This window comes from Dipteris shenzhenensis, chromosome 2 (genome assembly GCF_047967505.1).
Source record: "Dipteris shenzhenensis isolate YYH24624 ecotype China chromosome 2, Dip_SZ_1.0, whole genome shotgun sequence".
Lineage (NCBI taxonomy): Eukaryota > Viridiplantae > Streptophyta > Polypodiopsida > Gleicheniales > Dipteridaceae > Dipteris > Dipteris shenzhenensis.
The window spans coordinates 45,531,723-45,557,582 of NC_141597.1; the positions used below are offsets into that span (position 1 = coordinate 45,531,723).

Here is a 25,860-nt window from a genome sequence, read left to right on the forward strand (position 1 = left end):
TACCTAAGGAGCATTTGTCTACAAAGTTGTTAAATTGATCCTTTGTAAGAGGCTACGTTGGAGAATCTTATATTCATTACCATAGAAATAGAAGCAAAAATAGTCTACCAACCTTCGTGCCGCATTGTACAACTAGAGTGTATTCAACAATACAACACTATAAATGTCCAACTCAGCCAATACCTAATGGACCATGGTGCCTCCAATGTAAGGACATGGTGGTGTACATGGTCATGTGGTGCACGTGTGTTCAATCAAGAGCATAAAAGTCTTGCTAAACAAACTTGTATATGAAAGCAAGTGCAACCAAACAAACCTCTTAAATGTACTCATGTGCAAAGAGCCAGGTCATGATCCTAAAACACTACCAATGGTGGTCACTAAGATTATTCATAGGAAAACTTGTTAAAAATTACTAGCCAACAAGCTTCCACAAGATGGAAGGCTCCACATGGTAAGGCTTGGAAAACTCTAACTATATGCTAGAATAAGCATGTGTTACTACATTCTGCTAACACAGTTGCTACATCATCATGCTTAAATCTGCTCCATATTTCATGCATGGGATGCTTGCCCTTATCCCTGCGCGCTAACCTCACCCAACCAATCTATTGATTGATCCATTGGCCAATTTGTTGAAGTGCCTATGACTAAATATGCTTAAAAATAGTTAATGATGGATTGATAAACTCCCTAAAAGTGGTTGAAATAGGGCGAAAATGCATACTATGGCACTAAGGGGGTGCTCTAGCTATGGCAAGCAATGTTTTCCAAAAGCTGAGGTTCAATGTCAAGTGAATTGTTAAATCTAAAAAAACCTTAAAACTTTGGAATTTTGAGACCATTAGTTACATTCTAGTGACAAAACTTGCAAAATCTTGGAAAAGACTTGTCAATTTTGAAGTTGAAGGTAGTGCCCAAATTGTTTTTTGAACACTGACATTCGCAAGCAATTGCTCGTGTTCAACAACCTCCAAGAGTGTATGAAAAGCAAGTGCAACCAAACAAAGCTCTTAAATGTACTCATGTGCAAAGAGCCACGTCATGATCCGAAAACACTACCAATGGTGGCCACTGAGATTATTCATAGGCAAACTTGCAAAAAATTACTAGCCAACAAGTTTCCACAAGATGGAAGGCTCGACATGGTAAGGCTTGAAGAACTCTAACTATATGCTAGAATACGCGTGCATTACTGCATTTTGCTAACACAGTTGTTGCATCATCATGCTTTAAACTGCTCCATATTTCAGGCATGGGATGCTTGCCCCTATCCCTGCAAGCTAACCTCACCCAACCAATCTATTGATTGATCCATTGGCCAATTTGCAAGTGCCTATGACTAAGCTTGGGCCATATGCTTAAAAATAGTGGATGACGGATTGATGAACTCCTCAAAAGTGGTTGAAGTAGGACGGAAATGCATACTATGCCACTAAGGGGGTGCTCTAGTTATGGCAAGCAGTGTTCACCAAAAACTGAGGTTTAATCTCAAGTGAATTGTTAAATCTAAAAAAAACTTTAGAACTTTGGAAGAGATGGTTTTTAATTTGCAATTTTGAGGCCCTTTTAGTCATATTCTAGTGACAAAACCTGCAAAATCTTGGAAAACCTTGTAAATTTTGAAGTTGAAGGTGGTTTCTTGAACACTGACATTTGCAAGCAATTGCTCATGTTCAACAACCTCCAAGAGTTCATCAAGCAATTGCTCATGTTCAGCAACCTCCAAGAGTTCATCAGTACCATGCACAGACTAATCTGCGAATTTCGATGCCATGGTATCCTCTGAAAATCAATAATGTCAATGCAACAAGTACCTGCAAGACAAGACTCCCGTTGATAAGAAGGGCTGCTCCAGAACTACTCACAAGTTGAAAATCTCTAAATCAAATACAAGAATCAATCATTTATATGGATCTGACACTTAAATCACAGGATAGAACCTGAGAGACGAGGTGATCAAGTAACATCAGTTTTTGCTTATGCTGCACTGCTTTATTATGGAAGCAAATCCAACCCGCAGCTGTCCCAGTGATCCAGCCTGCTCGCTAAGGGTGCCGACCAATGCTCAGCAACCACGGCCCTTAATAAGGGTGTCCACAAATTGAGGGCAACAATGGGGTTACAGATGGAGGGCCAGATAGAGGGAACAACGGCGGCACATCCTGCCATGATGATAGGCATATTTGCCCCTTAGAAGGATGGCATGCAATTGCTGAAGGGGAAAAACCATGGGCTTTATCCTTAACCTTGAGGCAGGGGAAGGGGGGGTGGGGCTCCCACTAGATTACAAACGGGCTTGAAATACATTACAAAGGGGGATTGGGCCAGAATTTGCTGCTCAACAATGGCACTGCTTTGCTCAAGGTTATGTTGCCCAACAATGGCTATGGCGCTTCCAGTTGCGTTGCCTTCCGAATTGGTTGGCATTTCGTTACCACAAAAGATGTGTAGCTGCAGGCGGAAGACTTGTTCACATGCTTGCTTGTAGCAAGCACTCCAGTAATGCAATGGGCCATAATGGTCAGGTCACAAGATGCTGAGAGTGAAGAAAAATGGGCTAAGGCAAGAAACAGGAGGCAAGTGGAACAAAGGAGGTAGGACTTTGATAAAAAATTCGAGATGGAATGGGTAGAATTGAAGGATAGGAAAGGAGATTTGGAACACAGGGAGAAGGGCAGGGCAAGGGGGGGCAGATGAAAGTGTACATGGTTGGAGATAAAGTACGAGCTCGATAGTGTAGAGGTCGCATCGAGATGTGAGGTTGGGGGTGACACAATAATCTCCCAAGAGTGCCCTTTTAGCCCCCTACATCCCCAAACTACATGTTGCGAAACTGCAGCCATGATGGCTGATGTCCCTGTTATTTGAAATGTACTCGCTAGATTGATGGGAAGGCATGCCAGTGTACTCAGAGTGGGATGATCAGGTCATGTATAATAAAGGGGAGATTTCAGCAGAATTAAGTGGGGTCTAGCATTGTTAATTTTCTGGACATCAATGGATATGTCTCATTGACACCCAATGACAACCTCAGGCATACCATTTCCATGGAAAGGTCTAGCCTTGCACATATATATATTTGCTTTGAGAATGTCTTGTATTCCCCACTAAAAATGCATGCACAATTCCACCAATATCAGTCCACCAACTCTGTCCTGCTTCTTCCATGCTTGCTCTTTTTCACTCATTGCGTCGACCTTCTTTTCTTCTTCGTGCATGTGAGCATCTGCATAGATATTAGACATCAGGACATACGCTACAGCATCCTTTTTATCCAACTGCACTGCATGTTCAAAGGCCAGTCTTCCAAGCTCTACATTACCCAACTTCCGACAAGCACCCAACAAAGTATGCCACACTATAAGATTAGGATGGAAAGGCATCTTCTTCACCATCGCTACTGCATCATCCAGTTGGCCTGCACGGCCAAGGAGATCAATCATGCAAATGTGGTGCTCAGTGGTTGGAGTGATGCCATAGTCTCTGCTCATGGCCTCAAAGTACTTCTGGCCATTATCCACTAGGCCTGTGTGACTGCATACAGTAAGAACAATAAGGAATGTGACCCCACTTGGCTTTAGGCCTTCTCTTCTCATTCTCTCAAGCATATGGAAAACGATTTCACTTTGTCCTAGCTGAGCATATCCTGCAATTAGTGCATTCCATGAGATATAATTTCGAATTGGAAGCTTGTCAAACACTTCACGTGCTTCTGCAATGGATCCACATTTGGCATGCATATCCACCACACTGCTGCCAACGATAAGCTCTCCTTCCAACCCCTTTCTGGCAATCTCAGCTTGTATTTCTCGACCTTTGTCTATGGCTCCTATGCTGCCACAAGCTTTCAAGCTGCAAACAAATGTAACACCATCTGGAGTAAGACCCTCCAATTGCATCTGGTCAAGAGAGTTTAGTGCTTGCTCACCAAAACCATTTTCAGCATATCCTCCAATTAGCGCATTCCATGAGACCTTATCTCGAACTGGAAGCTTGCCAAACACGTCTTGTGCTTCTGCAAGAAGGCCACATTTGGCATACATATCCACTAAGGTGTTTCCAACAATAAGATCTCTTTCCAACCCCTTTTTGGCAATCTCAGCATGTATTTGTCCGGCCTTATCTATGGCTCCTATGCTGCCACAAGCTTTCAAGCTGCAAACAAACGTGACAACATCTGGAGAGACACCCTCCAACTGCATCTGCTGGAGACAATTCAGCACATCCTCACCAAGACCATGTTCAGCATACCCTGCGACTAGTGCATTCCACGATACTTCATCTCGAATTGGGAGCTTGTCAAGCACTTCCCGCGCTTCTGCAAGCAAGCCACATTTTGCATACATATCCACCAAGGTGTTGCCAACAATAAGATCTCTTTCCAACCCCATCCTGGCAGTCTCAGCGTGTATTTCTCGGCCCTTGCCTACAGCTCCCATGCTGCCACAAGATTTCAAGCTGCAAACAAAAGTCGCAGCATCTGGAGAGACACCTTCCAGTTGCATCTGTTGGAAACATTTGAGCGCTTCTTCACCAGAACCATGTTCTGCATATCCTGCAATTAGGGCAGTCCACGAGACTACATCTCGAAGTGGCAGCTTGTCAAACGCTTCTCGTGCTTCTGGAAGTGAGCCACATTTGGCATACATATCCACCAAGGTGTTGCCAACAACAAGATCTGTTTCCAACACCCTTCTGGCAATCGTAGCGTGCTTTTCTCGGCCCTTATCTACAGCTCCTATGCTGCCACAAGCTTTCAAGCTGCAAATTACTGTGACAGCATTTGGAGAGACCCCCTCCAGTTGCATCTGTTCAAAACAGTTCAGGGCTTCCTTACCAAAACCATGTTTGGCATATCCTGCGATCAGCGCAGTCCATGAGACTACATCTCGAACTGACAGCTTTTCAAACACTTCCCATGCTTTAGCAAGCAAGCCACATGTGGCATACGTATGTACCAAAGTGTTACCAACAAAAGGATCCCTTTCCATCCCCTTTCTGGCAATCTCAGCATGTATTTCTCGGCCTCTTTCTGCATCTTTAAGCCTAGCACAAGCCTTCAGTACAGCTACGAAAGTATACTTGCTAGGATGGACAGAATCCTCTTGCATGCGCTCGTACAGGGTGAGGACATGCTGTAATTTCCCAGATTCAATATAGCCCATAATGAGAGAAGTCCAAGAATACTCATTTCGATTAACCAGCCTGTTAAAAAGTTGCTGAGCATCCCATATGCTTCCAGCTTGTACCAGCATCGGGACGAGGTAGTTCCCAAGCGATTTATGATCTTCTAGCCCACGTTTGCACATGTAGGCATGCAAGCACTTGGTATAGGCTATGTCTTTTTTTTTGCTGCAATTAAGTAAGAGGCGTTTAAGGTTTCCAACCGAAGAAAACTGGGGCATCCGTTCCATAGACGTGAGTGCCTCCTCTAAGCTAAGTCTCTTCTCTCGCAGTCCTTGTGCTTGAGATGCTTGTACTCCAGACAAGCCAGCCTTGCGACCTTTCCCACCAAACCACAGTCTTCAGAGTTTGACCAGGCCTGACCGGTGGATGCTTTGGGCCTTTGCATTGTCTTGCTCCTGGATTGTTAACCCGTCTATCAATAGTGACTCCTTACCTTATGCTTGATATGGGTTGGTCTGTCAGGATTTGACAACAGCGTTCTCAACTTCTACCGTTACAAAATACCAATACCTGAGCGCAAAGATTCCTCCACCTCGGTCCCATGGAGCGGAGAGGCTTGATAGACTGACACGAGCTGCCAAAATTTGGCACGGCGAGCAGTTGGGTCGTGGATCTCTACCATGAAAGGCCGCTTGCCACGCACCTGAGTGCATAGTTTTGTTGGGATTGTATGTGCGTCCATCAAAATGGCACATGACTCCTTACAGATCGCCAGATTACACCCAGGCTTTTAACTACGGGCGGCCATCTCGTAACACACCCACCCCGCCCATGACCAAACCTTTCAGTCTTTTGTGCTTCCGTCGTCGATAGCCAAGCTTTGCTGCCAAACAATGGGTACCCTTCAAACTTACCAATCGCTTCTCCAACAAATTGTTAGACCACGTTGGTGAGAAAAGGTGCCACTCAATTTTTGGCCTGCCTCTTTTAAAGTGGAAGCCTAAGTAACTATGTTTCACCTCATGAAAGCGAAAATGGTTGTTTTATTACGGTAGGCAGCCTAAAGGGATGTTTTGGTTTTCTCACACCTCCTTGAGCCACTTGTCATCAATGTGGGCCCATGATCTTCATTGATTCCGATTGATCTACAAAAGCTGTTCACTAAAAGCGCCTTCGTGCTTTTCAAAGTATCAAACTATATAAATAGAATAAGATACTTTGAACTCAAGTAAGAAGCTTGTGGTAGTGGGATCGATTGACCATCGATTCTTGCTGTAACATCCACGCTTAGACTCATCGTTGAGGATGACATCCATTCCGTTAGTGAAGGCTGGTTGAAGGTCAACGTGTTACGGAGGGTGTACTACTTTATCAAGTGCTAGAACGTCCACTGCTAATTCAAGTGCTCTGATAAGCTACATCAATTTTTTACTTACTCCTTCTGCAATCGATCCCTTTTTATACGAAAGGGCTACTAACGAAGGTGGAGATTGCTCAATTGTCTGTGCATGCCTTACCACTATGCCACTCGAGGCAATTGCACAGTTTCCTAGCTAGCAACATCGTCCCATAAGGCCTGAATTGCTGCTTTACGACGAAAAAAATGTGGGACACCTTATCAAAACCCAGAGGTGGGGATGGAACGTTCGACTTCAGGTTCTGGACTATGCGGTGTAGCAACTTCCACACCTTGTTTGGTGCACCCTATCTGAGACTTCATCCTTCCCGGGCTCCGTAGAGAGATCGGGTTGTACAAAAAATGCACAGCGTAATTTGTTGTACCCGCATATATTATCTTGAAATACAACGAAGGAGCCCATGATCAGCTTTCCGACAAGAATGGACTTGATATTGGATCCATCCTCTGGTTTAGTGGAAGAACTATGCACGGGCCTCTTTTTCTTTGATGTGGGCGAGTTTGGCACCTACATTGTCAGTAAAAAATATAAGCACTCTGATATACAAAGGTACTACCATCAACGGCACCAGTTGGAAGGATTCTAACCACGGGGTTTGGTGTTGGTTGGGTGGCTCTCTTGTGTGCACAAGTGGAGGAGTGAAAAGTGTTCACACCCACATGATCTTGGGCAATCTACAGAGAAGAACCTCCAGACTCATGTTGCGGATTGTGTAATTGGAATTCTCATCTTTTTCACCGAGATGCAGTGCAGAGTTTACTCAGACGCCACTGCCATTACTAGTCTTCGACCCCTTCTCTTGATGCATGAGACCACTGCCATTGCTCTTTCCTACGGGATTTACAACACCGTTTTACCTGCTGCAAATGATCTGATCAATGTTGTTTTGTGGACGTTCGGCATTCCTCTATGCAAGTGTGTGTTGTTGCTTTCAATAAGGGACAACTGAAAGTTTTGGGGCACTCATTTGACCAGTCTCTGTCTTAGGATACAACGAGATCACAACGATCGTAAGATCATGTTGAGAGATAAGGTGCCATGAGCACATAGATTAAAAGGCAAAGGTATGAGTAAAGGGCAAGCTACCACATGGCATGGAGAAGATATCCCACACATGAGCAAGCAAATGGATGTAAGTACCCTCACCTATAAAAGGGAGGTTCATTTGAAGTAATATCAATCAAGCACTTTGCACTATCTCAAGATTCTCTTTATGAGTCCAAGCTAATCTATCTTGGAACCTAATTGACTTGAGGTACATGTTATGAGCACTCTCTTCATCATGTTTCTACACAGGTTCCATCCACCTTAGAGTGCTCCATAGATCCTGAGGCACGCATGTTTTAACATGGTATCAGAGCATAGGTTTAGCTCTCCTAGTTTAGCTCATTATTAGTTCACTAGGATTGCTCCCATTCCTAGATTAGCTTCAGAATGTAAGATTAGTTTTAGATTTAGAGAGTTCTTTAGAGTGTTTCTTGAGTTGTGAGAGAGATCTAGATTCATTCTTCTTGTGAAAGAATTCGGTCCATTGGGTGTTTGAGAGAGAGAGAGATTATCCTTGTTTAATTTTGGTGAAGTATGAGAGAATGTGAGTGGTTCGTGAGCATTCTGTTGTGAGTATTGTGAGTTATCAGAGAGCTTGGCTCTCCCTTCTCTGAGTGTGGCTGCCGACTCTATCAACAAGCCTCTACAACGAACAAGCTCCATGGTTCTTGCAAACTCCCACAAGTGGCATGCAATAGTCAAAGCTTCAACACCTGAGCAAACAAGCGACGGCACATGGGCAACTCAACACAGAAGCGACTATAGCCTGCACAGCAAAGAAAAACCAAGCAAGTAACACCCTACAACTGCAACCGTCCATGGTGACGGTGAGCTAAATGGCAGCAGTAGTAGCCACGACTCCAGCTAGACGAGCCGTCATTGCCATCGCTTACAGGCTACCTACACGTAACACGACCTCCAACCGTGACTCCTTCTACAAATCTCAACAACAACTCCAAAGCCCTCCAACAATGGCTACTCCCGACGCCTTCATCTACAACAAGTCCAAGGCTCCAAGATCTCCAACTCTCCAGTGTAGCACCCGCATCTCCGTAGTCTATACGCAACTAATGGACAGCTACTCTCCATCACCATCTTAGTGCAAGGCCTCAATGCAATAGCAAAGCAGCATACTATTCGTTTGCGCACATCGAGCTCTAACAAACCCGCCACATCTCCATCGATGCACTGACAAAACAGGGGAAGCCCATATTGCATAGTTTTCTACAAAGTCTCCTAAAGTTCCCCAAAATTGACATGTGGCAAAGATAAAACTTAACCACAACCAGGAGTGGTTCAAATAGTAGGGTGAAGTTCAGTTACTTGGACCATAGTTAGGTTTGTTTGAACTTTGGGTTAATTCAATTTGGTTAAAAGTGTGCCATGTGGCATAGGGCTACCTTAGCACAGCAAACCCTTGCCAAGCACAATTTGTAAGCTGCATGTGAGTAGCCTCTGCCACATCATCAAGGCCCCCTCTTCTTCACAAAAGCTTCGACAAAGCATAACTTCCAATCCAGAAAGAATTTGAACACGCTCCAAAAAGGAAAAGTGATCGTCTTTTCAAGCTCTACGCGTTATCAAGTCAAATTCATTGTTAGCAATTAGACACTGCCAATATTGAAAGAAATCAATTGGTAAGACCTTTGCAACAAATGACAAAGCAACGCATGAATGCACAAAGCATGCCAAAAACACAAGTGCAAGAGATGACCATAGCACGAAGCATGGCATCCACACATAAAGCATCAAGGCATAGGAAGAACAAAGCATCATGCATGAAGCAACACAAGGAAGAAGATTGTAGATTGCAGAACCAGTAGGTCAACTACATGAAATCATCATCAAGCCATGAGCAGAATGACAGGAACAAAATGTATTGAGAAACAAAAACCTTGCCAACCTTGCCTATATTTTGTAAATCAAGCCTGCTGGCCACCTAAGAGTAGCTATGAAAGCACCCAAGGGAGGTATTGACATGTAAACCACACTTTACCACCTTAAGTAGCAATGCATGCACTAAGGGGAGGTGATGGAATGTAACTCACATCTGACCACCTTGCAGTAGCAAGGATTATGGCACCAAGGGGAGGTGTTGAGAGATATGGTGCCATGAGCACATAGATTAAAAGGCAAAGGTATGAGTAAAGGGCAAGCTGCCACATGGCATGGAGAAGATATCCCACATGTGAGCAAGCAAATGGATGTAAGTACCCTCACCTATAAAAGGGAGGTTCATTTGAAGTAATACCAATCAAGCACTTTGCACTATCTCAAGATTTTCTTTATGAGTCCAAGCTAATCTATCTTGGAACCTAATTGACTTGAGGTACATGTCATGAGCACTCTCTTCATCATGTTTCCACATAGGTTCCATCCACCTTAGAGTGCTCCATAGATCCTGAGGCACAATGTTTTAACAGATCAAGCATTGGAATGAAATTTTAGAATGATGATAAGAGAGAGGTCATTACTTGACACTCCGACTTTTGAATTTCCTTCCAATAGGTTCTTGTACTAGTAGGGGATTTTAACATTGCTACCCTTCAATCATCTCGAAATCAAGACAATGAAGAGCAAGCAGGCCTTAAATCAAGAACCAAAACAAGACTCTCCGAACTCGGGAGCTCAATCAGACAATGATTCAAACTTTTGTGCACTACAGGGAATCGATTACGCGTATATATAGTCGAAAGCACATACAATATTAAGTCAGGTAGTCATCGAGGACATAATGATCGTAGCTTTTGCCAGGGAAATCTCCAATCCAGGTAAATGGTCAAGCACCGTACATAATCATGCTTCCTTTTACTTGCTTCGACTAGTTCTTGAAAGCATTTTCAAACCAACTCAATCGCTCTTGTTAGCAGTTCGCTAGCATGCACCTTCATTTACATCGACGCAATGGACTGGATCTCACTTGCAAATCTAGGTGCCAACATTGAAAGAGGGAAGCCTCATTGGACTTGCCGTGTGATGTTGGAGTCCCTTTTGGGATTCATAGCATGTGAGGAAGTCCACTTTGATTGTTAGCCAACAATGCTCTCAAGCGGCCATCAAGCGCAGTCACCCACAAACTTGAGCAACATCTTAGCTTCCCAAGAGATCTCTGGCACTAGTATTTGACCTGAGAGATGAATCGATGGCTCCTCCACTATGCGGCACCATTATTAGCATATGGATCACAGTGCAGAGTGCAAAGGAATGGTTAGAAGATAGGCAAAAGCCCTTCATGCTTATATAGAGAATCTGATGGCTTGTCATCCGCATTACTCTCAATGCCGAATAATTCAAGAGTGCTCCTTGGCGACCCTTGATCATGGCAGACAGGAGAATCATTGTTGCTTTTCAATTGCATGTTAATGAAGGGATGCTAGAGAAGCTAGGCCATCGTCCATTGAGCCCTAGGATCTCGCAAGCCTTAGGAGAGAGAGACTCTGGCAACTATGAATCGCACTCTGGGGCCTTCCTTTTTTGCAGGAATTCCAATGAGTAACCTGACATGCCTTACCTGAGAATAAGCCCAAAAAGGCAGTGATTCTGACAAACAAGTAGAAGGTGCCTACACGGGTGCACCTTGGCGATGCTGAGGAAGGTGAGGCCCATCACCAGAGACACCACGAGTCGTGTATCCAAATCTGATGCACGTGAGGGAGGGTCATAAAGTCTAGCATTTATGCTTTACTTAATTGAGATTCAAGGAACCTATATGACAACGAATAAAATAGGAGAATTGTGAACTGTGGCAACTATGAATCTCACTCTAGGGCCTTCCTTTTTTGCAAGAATGTCAGTGCGTAATCTAACATGCCTTACCTTAGAATAAGCCCAACAAGGTGGTGATTCCGACAAACCTGCCTACAGGGGTGATCACATGTGAGAGAGGGTCACAAAGTCTAGCATTTGTGCTTTACTTAATTAAGATTCAAGGAACCTATATGACAGTGAATAAAATAGGAGAACCGAGTTAGCTCAGATGAGATCTTCCACCTATATCGCATCAAGTGAGTAGCTTGTCAAGCTTGTCATGTGAATTCTCCATCACGTGCCAACTCTTGATTCCCAGAAGGACTCGATACATTTGGAAGTGCGACTAAGACGCACATCCGAATTTCTATAATGCTAAAACTTCCACCAACAAGATTGATCCCATTGTCGTTGCATTGTTTAGGTTGTTCTTAATAATATTTAAAGTTAAGTCATGTGACAATGGGAAAGCTATGTAGATTTAAACATTGACATATCAGATGGCAATCACAAGAAATTCCCTATTGTTAGAAGGTGCTATTGTAATGGACTTAGGGTGTGGAACATGCATATTGAGGTGTGAAATATTTGGCCCTTTCATCATGTTTCTTTGGTACACTGGACATGTGAAGATTGGGAGAATTGGCCCCAGGCTACTTTCTCACCTTGATGGTTCCAGTTTCTTTGTGGCAAAGCTGGAGCAAAGAAAGCATTAGCAGCCACTCGTGGTGATTTTACTGGTGTACGACTATGATTACGACTATTGACATCCAAGTAATATGCTAATATCTTATCCATTCGCAAGACTTATTCTCGACATTATCTCAGCACCCAAGAAAGGGCCCGTTCCCTCAGATTATAACTCTTTGGGGAAGGAAGTGCGCTGCCTCCCCATCCACACTATATGTGGTTATAATAATTATATATTATATATTATCATACAAATATTTTAAATTTCTTGTCCATTCAAAATTGCTTATTTTTAACCTGAATTCTTACAACATTCCTCTCTTTTGATGCATGTTATCAATGCGAGGGAGCAATTGGATGCAAGATCAAAAGATATCGGCACCTTTATTCATATGATTGTAGTCCATGTGACAATATTGTATAGACTGTAGCAGGATCAACTATTGTAATTGCCTTATTTCAAACTTCAACTTTCAAAATGAAATCGATAATAAATCACCACCCCTGACATTTGCAGGAAGGATCGGGTCCTAACGGACCCTATGTCGTGTCTCATGTCCACATCCTTACTCATTCGCTTTTTTCCTTTAAAAATCTGATAAAATGCTAGGATTTAGGTTTAATTTCGAGATAGTGATTATGATGGAAAGGGTGCCTGCCGCAAATCTAGTTTATTTCATGAAAATTAGAATTGCACTTGTTGTCCCTTCTTTGTAGTCGAGTTGCCAGCCACGTGTCCTCTCGTTCTCTCTCTCTCTCAACTTGAAGCTAAATTTCTATTTATGACCCCATCATTTTCTCCCCCTTTCTCTCTCTCTCTTCTTCTTCTGGTGCTTCTTCTTCTTCTCACCTTTCAATTTGCCCTGCCAGGCCTCTTGAATGTATTCAACTGGTTTAAAACCCACATTGAGAAGCTGCTATGTAATGGGGTGTGCCCACCATTCCAAACTACTTAGGGTTGTACTTGGGCATCCTTTGGTGGTGTGTAAACATCAGGACGTGTGGGTTGTCACGGAGTAGAGCCTTCCCCGCCTTAATCTACTCTTCTACTCTAAGCAAAGGTTTCAACATGGCATCCAAACAGCTAGCCATGTGGCACACTCTCAACTCCTCTCCTCTCTGCCACATGGCATGCTCTCAGATCCTCTCCATGCACTTTTAGCTCCTCTCCTCCCCTTCGTTCTCACCTCCCCTTTGTTACACGAAAGAAAGAAAGAAAGAAAGCTACGTCACCTCGCTTTCCCTCCGTTAACAAGAAAGAAAGCTACGTCCTTAGGTGAAGCTGGACTTTTCGTCTTTGAAGACGGATGTGATTCCTCTTGACACTTTTTGTCTTGCCTTCCATACATTCGAATAGACTTGCAAGGCACTGATCTTGCTGGGATCAAGGAACTAACGAGCAGTCCAAGGGAGATGACAAGCGATCCAAGGGAGTTGACGAGCAATCTAAGGTAAGTCTCGATGTCTTGCATTACCTTGCATGCATTAAGAGATCTAGACCCATCTTCTTTTGCCTCCCTCCCTTTCCTCATCTTCTCCTCCACTAGCTTGCCCTTCTACTCCATGACCTCACTCTTATCCTCCACTAGCTTACCCTTCCCCTCCATTAGCTCATCCTTCTCCTCCACCCTTGCCCACCCTTGTTGTCGACAAAGTTGAGGATCACCCTCACCACCCAGCCCATTTTGCCCTGCCTCTATTCGAACTCCCATGCTACTATACTTCCTCCATTCGAACTCCCATGCTACTATATCTCTTCCTCCCCCTCCTCATTGCATTTTCATTTCTCCCACACCCCTCCACCAGAGCAGGCTATCTCATCTGAGTCTAGCCTTCCTCCTTGTTTGTAGGCTCAAGATGAGACTGCTTTAGGGCAAACACATGAGTCTTGCTTTATTTTTCGAACTCCAGGCCTAAAGCCTCATCTAGGATAGATCCTCCCATGGGAGTCTTAGTGGTTGGGGCCTTGGAACTATCTTGATGTCCCAAATGACCATCCTATTGCTCGAGAGATGTCAATCTTGATTTTGGATCCCAAAAACTGGATTCTATTAGCACAACTGGGAGCGCATACCATCTTTTTGGGGATTCAACTTTGCATCTATAGGAGAGGAGTAGTAGACCCCCATACTCTTTCATTAGATGTTCATGATGATGGAGTGGCTAAGCTCATAGGGGAAGGAATATAGATCAGAGATAAACACACTGATACTTTCCAACTTGCTTTGTCTCAAGACAAATAATGTCTAGATGTTGTAGTGGCAATGATCCACTAAGGACTTGAGTAGTAGAGCAAGTCACACACTAGCCACTGCACAAGTGCACCTACCAATTAGGCATGGGACATGTTTTTAGAGGATGCAGTGCGCATGAAAGGTGGCAATAGGGCCAGTCATGTTTTTGGTATGCTGCTACATGCACATGGATTATTCACCTTCCAAGTCTCCTCCAAAACCATTATTTCCATGATTGTTACATAGGCTTCCTTGCATAGGGATGCCTTGTTTGCCACCTCTCCCCTCCACAAGTTGGACCATGGTGAATTTGAATGTCACGGCATTCATGATCATGCATATCAACAACTGTACAAAGTAAATTCTTTGTTGGGAGCTATAGAGGACTATTGTGGGACGATAGGTAGATATATTTTTAATTTAGAAGCTTATCTTCTCTACCACAGACACCAAAAGACATTGACATGTCCTCTCAATGTGAAAATAAAAGGTTTGGTCTTGAGAAGTGGTTAGAAGCAGGGATGCTTGCATTTTAGTAGCCTGATCTTTGGCCCAATATGTGTTTGATCAAGGAGAGCTTATAGGGTGGGTGGTATGGATTGGCCTAAAGATATGCCAAGGGTTGAACATTTACCCTCTTGCTTGTTAGTAGTAGTGACTGTAGGATCAAGCTCTTGAACATTTATCCCCCTGCTTGTCAGTAGTAGTGACTTTAAGATCAAGATCTTTGAAAATTTATCCCCCTACTTGTCAAAAGTAATGACTCTCTTTTTGGTCAGTTTACAAAGAGCCTTCTTGGTGTTAAATCTTAGATTATTGGGGGGAGACCTGAATAATCTAGAGTTTGAGGAAGCTAAGTAGGGTAGAGCTTCCTTCTCAGTGATGCTTCCTACTAAGCACGATACTTAGGTGTAGTGATCCTAAAGAGAGGCAAAGTTCCATAGACCCTAGGCAAAGTCTCCACTATTTCTTCAAATAGTTGCAGCATGATGGATCGCTAGAGAGATTTTGCAAATTTTACATGGGGGATTATGTGATGTAAAGAGGGGCAGGGTTACTTTGGTAGGGATGATGATGTCAAATCACCCCTCAATCATGATGCACTTAAAGCAACCCCCTCATCGAATCTTGCCCAAGGTCTACATTCCCAATGCTTTTCCAGAGGAGGTGTGATAAGTCATAGCAATGATCTAGAATCAAATGGGGGTCTACATTCCAAATTCTTTTTTAGAGGAGAGGAGAAGGTGCGACGGGCCATAGCAATGATGTGGCAGCAACCAAAGGACCTGTTGGGTAGTAGATGCAATTTAGAGGAGTATCTGAGGTGCTTAAGGCACATGCACTATTTCTATCCTTCAAAAGTGGGAGAGAGCATTGAAATTTGATATGCAATTTGGCTTCCATAGAGTGCCCTAGCGATGAGCAAAAGCCAACTTGTTAATGGATCATTGGCTATATGAGAGCATGCAACTAGACCTCCAGGACTTATAGGGCTGAGTTCTTCTATCACTATTGCAAGGCATGCTAGGTCTACCAAGGGACAAGGCCAGGCAATTCTTCTAGACCATCGGTCATCGCTTGGTAGGGACGTAGTTATAGAAGTTGCAAGATGAGAGTGGCCAGATGCACTCAGGCCCTCAAGAGATCCTAGAGATGAGCATTGGATTCTATCAATAGTTGTTTTAGTAGTCTCCCTAGCTTTTTGTTGCTTAGGAGTCCAGCTGGAGACTCATTTTGAAAGTGGTCTCTCTGAGCATGAGCAAGTAGGTAGAACTCCTAAACGCCCTCAAGGCCCTCCCTTTGTAGAAGCTCCCTCACAAGGATATATTAACACTATATTTCTTTATGGAACATTTATTTCATTAATTTTGGATGATTTTTTCCTATTTGGATTGCTAAAAAATCATTTTACTTTCTAAAAACATCCTTTCGAAATCAAAAGTTCACTTTTTGGCATGGTCCATTTCACATAAAAAGTTTATTTACTCACGCTATAACTTTGCACTAATAAATAGGAAATATAAATCATACCTTGGTTTTATCTAAATATAATAATAAATCAAATAAATTAAAATATTTAAAACCTAGGAAAAATTAATCACTCTTTTTTTTAAATAAATAACAAACAAGTAACAATTGCATGCATAATTTGCCATTGTTTTTCTTTTTTCCCCCTCCTACTTTCATTATTTCTTTTTTTTCTCTTTTGTCCTTTTGTTTCTCCTCCTCTTTTTTCTCCGTGGAGAATATCCTCTTTGAATTTAGTCTTCATTGCAGAGAAACAATGACACTCAAAATATGCACAAATTGGAAACCTTTAAACATAAAAGTAACACAAAAGACTCACTCGTGTTTCAAAGAATATCAATAGCTATGCTTGTAATGATATAGTATCATTCTATGAGCATTTGCACTTAATGAGTTTTTGTAAAAGAGATTTCAAATGCTCGAGGCGGCGAGCATTTACACTTAGACGTGGAAGCAATGATTCAAATTCATTTCCAAAGTCTAGAGTTAGATGCAAGTCGTTTTCGACATCTGGCCAAAACAAAGTGCATTCTTAACATTTATTTTTTGCATTTGATCAAGGTATTCAATCAATCCAAGTGTCTTTTCAATTACCACTTCATTGTGTGCCTGCCCAGAATGGAACTTTTGCCATCTTATCCTTTTTGTATCTAATAAATGATTGTAAACCATCTATTTCATGCTTAGATTTGTCGTTAGATTCTTGTATAGGAGCCCATTTTGGTTGCATTTCCTTACTTCAAATTTGACTATAAGCATCTTCAAGTTCCCATTTTGTGTCAATAGAGTAGTAATTCCATTGGATCACTAGTTTTTCATCCTTCATGAAAAAGCAAAAGTAATGAGGATTGCTTTGTAGAGGTCACCGCCACAGAGAAGCACATCCACACCACCAAAGGGCTAGTCGTGTTTGTGCTTTATTTTGCACACAAAGGGTGACGAAAAAAATGCATGGTGTGACAAACCAAAGTTGCCATGTCTCAAAGACCACGGCAGCCACAAACAAAGGCAACCAGCCCCACTAGTGCAAATGGTTGACCCTGACAAGAAGCCACACTTATTTTTGCCACGAATTATGGCACTACATGGTAGTTCAAAATTTTTCTAGAGCCCAGTTGTCGCCATGTGTCGATTGTGCAAGAGACATTCAACCACCGAGACCTGCACAAGTCCACAGATTGTTGTCTACTTTGATACCATGTCAAGCTAAAGAGGACGCCATGGGTCGATGGGCGGACACAAGGTACGGGGGTCCGAAGCCCCCACCCCATATCCATGTCAAAGCCCTCTTCCACTCCCAAAAGAGATGGCAGGATGTGAGAGAGGGGTCTAGACTCCTCAATATATGCAAGGATCGTAAATATCCCTTATTACTTATGGGATTGAAGGAGCTACTCGCTATCTAAATTGCTAAAGCTTGAAGTCATCTCTCATGTGCATTATAGTCCAAGTCTAATTAGGGGAGCCATGTGTTGTGTTGCTAGTCGCATTTGCTTGATTTTGAGCCGTCAAAGCATCACCTTAGCTGTTTGCAGCTGCTTCTAGTAGGAGTGCTCATTTTCTTTGTAGTTGTAGATAGTTGTTGAAGTAGGTTGCTAGCTTGTTTGACACTGTAGATTGATTGGTTGCGTGTATAGCTTGTAGCTATTCATCTTGCTTATGTTGCTTTTTCTTGTTGTATAAGTTACATGACTATTTTTTGTTAGTTTCTGTGGTCAAGCGCTTATGGCTAGAGAATGCATTGTGCTCATGGGATTTGTTGCATTGTCTTTGCCTTAGTTTGCTTTTCCTATTGTTGCTAAGTGTCCTTCTGCTTGCTTGTTGTGTCTTTACTTAAGGTCGATGTGCCTGGCTGTGTATGTTTTTAGGCTGCCTTTTCTCAAAGTAGGCTAGGAGTAGAAGATAGATTTCTCTCTCTCAAAATTTTCTCTCTCAGAAACTAGATAGGATATACCTCTCTCTCCCTCTAAGGAGAATCACCATCCCTCTAAAGAAAAGAATGCTCCTTATTCTCTCCCTCAATGGAGTCTCACAATTAAAGTACTCTCACAATGGAAGGTCTCCCCCAATGAACTCTCAATGGATGATGGAAATGTCTCAGATGAAGAAAGGAAATACTCACAATCTCAATCTCTCTCATTCTCAACAACAAGGATATTTCCTTAACAGCAGGCACAACCATGCTTTGATACCCCACGAACAAATATGAAGAGGAGGAGAGAGGACATAGCTAGAGATCACGCCACAAATGACTAACTGTACACTATATTAGTTGAAAAGAATCAATATATACTAACCCCTTCAGGATTAGGGTTAGGGTTTCCAATCCTTATGCCCTTTTAGCACGCTTTATGTTATTGCTATGCACAATATTAACACAAGATGTTGAGATGAATCCTCGACATACCATCTGGGCCAAGAGAATTTTCTTTAGTCATGGTCATGACAACAAAGCATATTTCATCCTCTGAGAAAGGCCTTGTAGTAGAATGGCTTCACATTGAGACACTATAGGAACAATATGTTCAAGGAACTAAGAGAGTTGTATATCAAAATCAGGAAGGGGATACGGCATACTCCCAACAATACTGAGAGAGTTGTATATCATAATCAAGGAACTGAGAGAGTCATATATCATAATCAGGAAGGGGATGTAGCCTATTCCCAACAATACTAACAAATCAAGAGCTCAGAGAGTCATATATCATAATCAGGAATAGAGAGAGTCGTATATTGTAATTAGAAGGGATGCAGCCTATTCAGAACAATACTTAAAATGATGAGATATAACTCGCACAATTCCACAATCATTAGTTACTTTTGTCTCGTGCCCATCGATAGTGAGACTGAAATGTTTCATGCATTCTTGTATCTTTGAATTAGTGAAAAAAGAACTCAGAGGTCCTATCACCCAAATCTTTTTTTTATCAAAGACCAGACTGAACACGAGCTCTTGCCAGCTTACAATGTTCTAAAGCATGAATGTGGAACTCTGGAGTCCTCAGTAAAGGCGGTAAGTGCAGGTCAAGGTGTTATGTTGAATGGCCTTAAGAATACTATTTGTGAGGAATTTTCAGTAATCCTTCTCTTCTCATCTTCTTTCCTCCTCGTATTCCTTGCATGCCTGGAGTAATCCATCATAGACAATTCTCTCAACTTTGAATTGGGCTTGGGTCTGAGTATTCAAATGCCAAAACTTTACAATAGCTTGATCAAAGTCATGGCGGACAAAGTGACACATATGCAACTGATATAACGAAGTAGAATATTGAATTACGACCAAAAATGTAAAATCAATCTAACCTTGTGGCGCTCCAAGAAGAGTTGACATGCCGAATATGCCACATAAATTTAGAGTAGATCCTGCATAGCTACTAGCACTGGAAAGTTGCCACCTCCTTGCTAAATGAACAGTGCTAAAAATATGTCCCTCTGCGTTCTAAAACCACCCCAATGGGAAATTTTCGATGGGCTTCAATAGCTTCCACCACTTCTCTCAGTTCAATGTTATGAATCAGCTGATCGAGGAGCGGAGCCTATATTAAGCCTGATAGTAAAAGTAGCTAAATCTCCCAGTCTAGAATTCCAATGCTAGCCTAGAAACCTAAATTTCATAGATGTTGGGCTCGAGTTGTGATGTTAGGTTGGAGCTACAATGTTGGGCTAGAGATGCATGGGGCAGCATGCCTACTAGTGGGGCTAGGAGAGTGTCATTAGCAAGCATGGGGAGGTCCTTTATGTAGGAAATTTAGCCTCATAAGCAAACACTAGTCCATAGGCTCATAGTCATAACCGAGTCTATTCCAGGCTTCAGATTCAACTATTGCCAAATCAGATTCAACAAATCTATTCCACGCTTTGGATAAAACCTATCCAAAGTAATAGTGACTATGTTCCAGTCCCCTACAAATATAATCTTTTTCCCATGAAAACCAAATTTTCTTCTAACCATTAATTGATACTTCAACAACTACAAAAGTACCATCATCAGATTCCAGATACAATGATGCCTGGAGATCAGCCCAAACTAGTGTTGTGGTTCTACCGTTGGGCAATTAGGGGAGAGAAAAAATTTACTTATCTTTAAATGTTCCATATTCTGACAAAAGCAATTTTTGCATGGCCTTTGTCACAACGGATCGCTATTTTTTTAATAAAAAATTACCGTAAGGGCTCCGAGTGGCTATTGCATCTTCAACAGTAGTAGCAGCCAGCGACAAAGGGATGCATGTGGAATTAGTTTCATATTTCCCATGCTTGATTAATGTTCATTAAGCTTGATTAAGCTTGTTGGAGCATGGTGGGCAAGTAGGCTACTTCACATGAGAGACAATAGCAACAGTACAATAATAGGGTCAACAGTGGTAGTTTATTCATGAGTAGTGCCATAAATATATAGGCATCAAGTACATCAGGGGGGTGACATCATATGTGAGCTCAAGAGAGTATCTCTAGATCCACAAATATCTCTCAATCACACACCACACTCCTAGATTCACTCATTCACACCTACTAACTAGCAGATCATCCGTCACACCTAACTGAGGCACACCTACACACACCATGTGTTCACACACTCACAACCATAGATCGTAGGACCCTTGGTATGATCCCATTACATCAATTTGTCCTTCATTCCCCCCCACAAATTGATGACCTCATCCCTCAGTAGTAGTACATGGGATGCTCCATGGCTTGCCCACCATCATGTGGCAACACACATGGCCCCAACCTGTGACTCACTTCTAGGATTATTGGGGAGATAGACAATGACTATGCATGGGAATACCCTTAGATCCAGCAAGGTAAAATATAAGACTAACAATCATTTGAGGGGGATATCCCAAGGCAGAGAACCCTTATTGACCACACACACAAACAAAATCTAAATTGAAGATGTGGGGAAATTCCCCCCTTTGATGGCATATCTTGTCCTTTTCCTCCTTCTATTCCAAGCTACCATAGTGTGAGATACATTGTCATTGGAGAGGTTCTTGGTGTAGTTCTTTGTGTGCCTCTTTTGCTTTTTTATCTTTCGTGCATCCTTCTTCTTCATACCTTCTCTCTTTATGATGTATGCTACCAAATGAGTAGCCTCAAACCAAGTTTACTTCAACTTTATGATCACATGCATCCCATATACCTTCAAATAGATTGAATATGAAGAGGGTCTTACCACTTGTCAGAAGAACAAGGGCAGTGCCTACTCTTATACATCAAAGCTCGTACATAGCCAACATCCATGTCATCACAATATCATCATCATAGAATATACATGCTTTATCTTTGTTAAAGTAAGAATTCATCATGCAAAGCATAATTTTCATAAAGCTGGTCAAATCTTTGACTATAAACCACTTCAGTATGAAAAATACTATGATACTTTCGCAGTCCATATTGAAGTCAATACTTAGTCAATTCAAGATCTATCACTTCAAGCAACTAAAACACATATAAAAGAAAAGTTTTGAAATGACAGACTTCTAGAAAAGTCAAACTTTGACCAAGATTTCTGAGTTACCCCCAATTTGGGTAGTTTTGAAGGTAGGCCAAAATTTGAAGTGGAAACTGAAGCAATGAAGGGGCTTTTGTAGGCAAGAAGGAGCATGGTTCATCAAAGAAGGCACTCAGCAAAGCATGGCAGATACGTCGCACCTCTTTCTGGGGTAGCAACAAATCTGAACATCAGTACTTTTGACTTGTATGTATGTCAGCACTCTATTTCCTAGAAGGAATATGAAGGGGACAGTTGCGGAAATGGCCCAACTGTCAACAGTGACAAGGGGCTTATGTCATGGAGGGGAAATAAGGATGGCTATTTTGGTGTTTTTCCCTTGAAAGAGCCTACTTCGGACATTTTTCTCTTGATTCGTAACATGATGAGCCAAGGGAAAATGAGAGAGGGCTATAAGGAAAAGTCACATCAAGGGTTCTCAAGGGTAGAGGAAATAGCACCATGAGGTCTAGATTATAGGGTGCTATTTCCCCTAGTCCCACTGTATCTCCCCCCTATTTTCCCTCTATTTCCCCCAGTGTATTTTTGTAGCATAAAGAAATAGCTATTTTCCCTCTTTTCCCCCCCCATTTTTGCAGGTGCGTGGGGAGGTTCTTTATGTAGGCGACTTAGCCTCTCAAGCAAACACTACTCTACAGTCTCACAATCATCACAATGAATCTATTCCAAGATTTAGGTTCAACTATTGCCAAATCAAATTCAATGAATCTATTTCAGGCTTTGGATACAACCTATCCAAAGCTATTGTGACTATGGGGGCTAGAGGTGAGCCCAAACTAGTTTTGTCGTTCTGCCTATGTTGTTTGTTGGGCAATTCAGAAAGAGAAAAGAATTACTCATCTTTAAATGGTCCATATGCTCTCCACCAGTTTTGAGTTTTTGTAATGCACGTACATGAGTCTTGTGCAAATAGGTGAGCCTGGAGACTAACTATGGTTTTGTAGCATGAGCACATAAATAGAATGCTTCATTAAATCACTAATGGAGTTGATGCAATTCCTCTTCCTCTAGCAATGGCGTATATAAGTTGGTGAACCCAGGCCATTTGCAAGCTACTTCTTTAATAGCATGATAAGATGAGGCCTTACCAATATGCAACAAACTTGCCACATGATGCTATGATGTGGAAGTGTTGAATGCCACGTTGTCATCCATCTTCCCAAGTTCATGTTCTTGAGAAGTCTTGTCTCCAGTCGTTCAAGTTCTATCATTGTCTAGCATTTTGTTGGCATGTTGTTAGGAAACTTTCTCTATTGTTGTTGAGGGTGATTAGTCTTGAGTGGTTCCAATTGCATAGTGATACTATGAGGTAGTGGATTTCCACGCACCAAGTCTTCTCTGAAAGAGACAATAATTGCTTGATTGAGACCTGCCAGTTGTTGAAGCTCATTAGTAATTTTGACTTGTGTGTATGTCAGTACTCTATTTCCTAGAAGGAGCACAAAGAGGACAGTTGCGGGCAAAATGACCCAATTGTCAATAGTGACAAGAGGCTTATGTCATGGAGGGAAAAAGGAGGGGAAAGTCTATTCTAGGCTTTAGAGATTTACTTGGTTTGATATGGTCCATCCTTAAATATTGTGTGTAATTTGCCCCATAATCTCATCTTCTTCTCTCTCATTCAATCAATAGGGGTTCATAAATATAGGTTGATTGCCAATTGGAAATCCTTACCACCACAACCTGCACAACCTATAAGATAGCCCTCGTAGCCAATTACCCTATGTGTTGCCCTTATAGAGCTTGCTCCTGCCTGAAACTCAACCCTCTTCCAAGGTCCTATGCTGCTCCTAGGCAACCCTTTCATTCAGCCAAATGCATTGCTCTTGTTACCCACATGGCAATCTGCATGCTACCCATGTGGGAGCTCTCCCTTCTCTCTCAAATTTGCCCTTGTGGCACTTTTCCTCTTTGCCCACGTCGTATTTTCTGACCCTTCTTTTGTTGCTGGCATGCCTTCCCCATGTCCTTATTTGGGGCTCACAAGTGGGGAGGTGACATGAAAATCCCAATGCCCCCTTTCACCAACCCATAGCGGTTAAAACCTAGTCATGGAGCCATTAGAGCATGTACACATATATTACATTATCATTTTAGGACATGAATTAGAGCATGTGCTCTTTACATCTCACATCCACGATCATTTGTAGCTCATATTTTTATGAATAGCTAAGCTTTTAAACTTTTGAAGCTTTCCACACCTTCCCTGGCTTCCACTATTGTCAAGTCTCTACATTTCAACTATTGCAAATATCTACCCACCACTAGCCTTAACCAAGAATTCAAGACTTCAAAGATTTCATCGTTTTAAAAAAGACGAATATAAACAAGAGGTACACGTGCCTAAGCACTGCCCCCAAGTGGTTGAGTTGTTCCACTTTAAAAGGCCACAAATTAGCAACTTTCTAGTAGCTAGAGCCCTGCCCCTAGTGGGGCAATGCTAACAAAGGCCACCACTAGCAACCAAGAAGTTCTTCGATTTCATGTCTAGTACCACTCAGACAACTCCCTCTCGGAGTTAGCAATCAAATCGCCTTAAGCAAAGCATAAACTAGGAATCCAACTACAAGGTGAATCATAGAGTTCCAAAATTTTGAAACTCACCCTCGAGCACTCAAGATCATACAAAAAATCCATAGCTTCACCCTAGCTCAATAGACCTCTGCGACCCATACCCTAAAAGTAATGTAATTGGTCTAATTTGGCACCTATGAGGGCTAAAAGGACTATAGTGAGGAGGCTATAACTCCCACTCATAAATCATAAACATTGACTTTACACCTAGTCCCTCCATGTACGTAGGCTTTCTCTCTCTCTCTCTCTCTCTCTCTCTCTCTCTCTCTCTCTCTCTCTCACTACCCTTCTCCTATTCTATTACTCTCTCACCCCCCACCTACTCTTCTCCTATTCTATAACTCCCCCACCCCACCCTCCTCCCACTCCTCCGCCGCCCTCTCCTTGTATCTTATGACAATTCCACAAGAGGCAGAGATAGATCAAGCACAACGACATGTCACATATTTCTACAAAATTTGAGTCAAAATCCAAGACATAATGGAGTGGAGGAGGAGGTAGTTGATATAAGGATAGAGTGGATTAGTGGGAAGAGACGACGAGGAGCTGTGGAGCCCGAGACACAAAGACCACACACAATGCAAAGGTTGGCCGAAGCGCACGCAATGGAGGTCCAACTATCTGAGCTCTATGTAGAGGGGACCGTCAAAGTTGAGGTGTCACTCTCAATATGGCTCACCGGATATAAAAATCATGAAGACCATGCCTCTCACCGCAGCAACAAGAGACAACTTGACAAAGGCAAAAACACAATATCTTCCCATCCCACCGAAGAGCTGATGAAGATAAGATCTCTTGTCAACTCAAGATTTCCAAGTTCTTGTATTTGAGTACTTGTTTTGAGGTTCTATTATAGCACTCAGCAAGGGTCCTCGCAAACCTTTGACTCAACCATAGTGCTTGTATGAGTTACTCTTTTATTGTACCTTGTCTCATAGATCCACGAGGCCTCAACCACTGAAACCGGCCTTCAGTTTCCTAAAGGGCAGTAGACCATAACTTGCATTGCATATTCATTATTCACAGCCACATTGTATCATTTCCAACCGCTTAACTTTAAACAATACCACTTAGAAACAACTTGAGAAATAACTGGATGGAGGCTAGAGTGCCCCTGCTCAATGGAACCAAGTACAAGACACCACACTGGCCCCAAACACTTGGCGCCCCTTCCGGTATTTATTTATTTCTTTAGGAATGAAATTGGTACATACAACCTTGCACTGTTCCTCTCTCCAAATCCTCTACTTGTCTTCAAGGCATCTAATCCCAGTGCACCACTAGAATTTCCACTGGCAAGGCATATTCAGGAATTCACTTCTAATCTGACACAACTTAGAGGCATTCAGGCATCCAAACTACTGGTAAACTGAGCTCAAGGCAGCCTCAAGGCTATCACATGCATCCACACTGTCCTTAGGCCTTCCACAGGATCACCCTTGCCTTTGGGTGCTTCCTAGAATATGTTGGAGTCCTG

At 42.4% G+C, this 25,860-nt stretch overlaps 1 pseudogene across 1 annotated transcript in view; it reads right to left on the minus strand.

Moving 5' to 3' along the window:
• Positions 1-1,747: 1,747 nt before the first annotated feature.
• LOC147904841 (pentatricopeptide repeat-containing protein At3g09040, mitochondrial-like) overlaps positions 1,748-25,860 on the minus strand; it is a 29,906-nt pseudogene continuing 5,793 nt past the window's right edge. Inside the window, exons 4-6 of the transcript XR_015542483.1 lie at positions 25,465-25,475; positions 1,944-5,088; positions 1,748-1,817 (exon numbers count right to left, since the gene is read on the minus strand). The product of XR_015542483.1 is annotated as a pentatricopeptide repeat-containing protein At3g09040, mitochondrial-like (transcript). The remainder of the gene's footprint in view (positions 1,818-1,943; positions 5,089-25,464; positions 25,476-25,860) is intronic.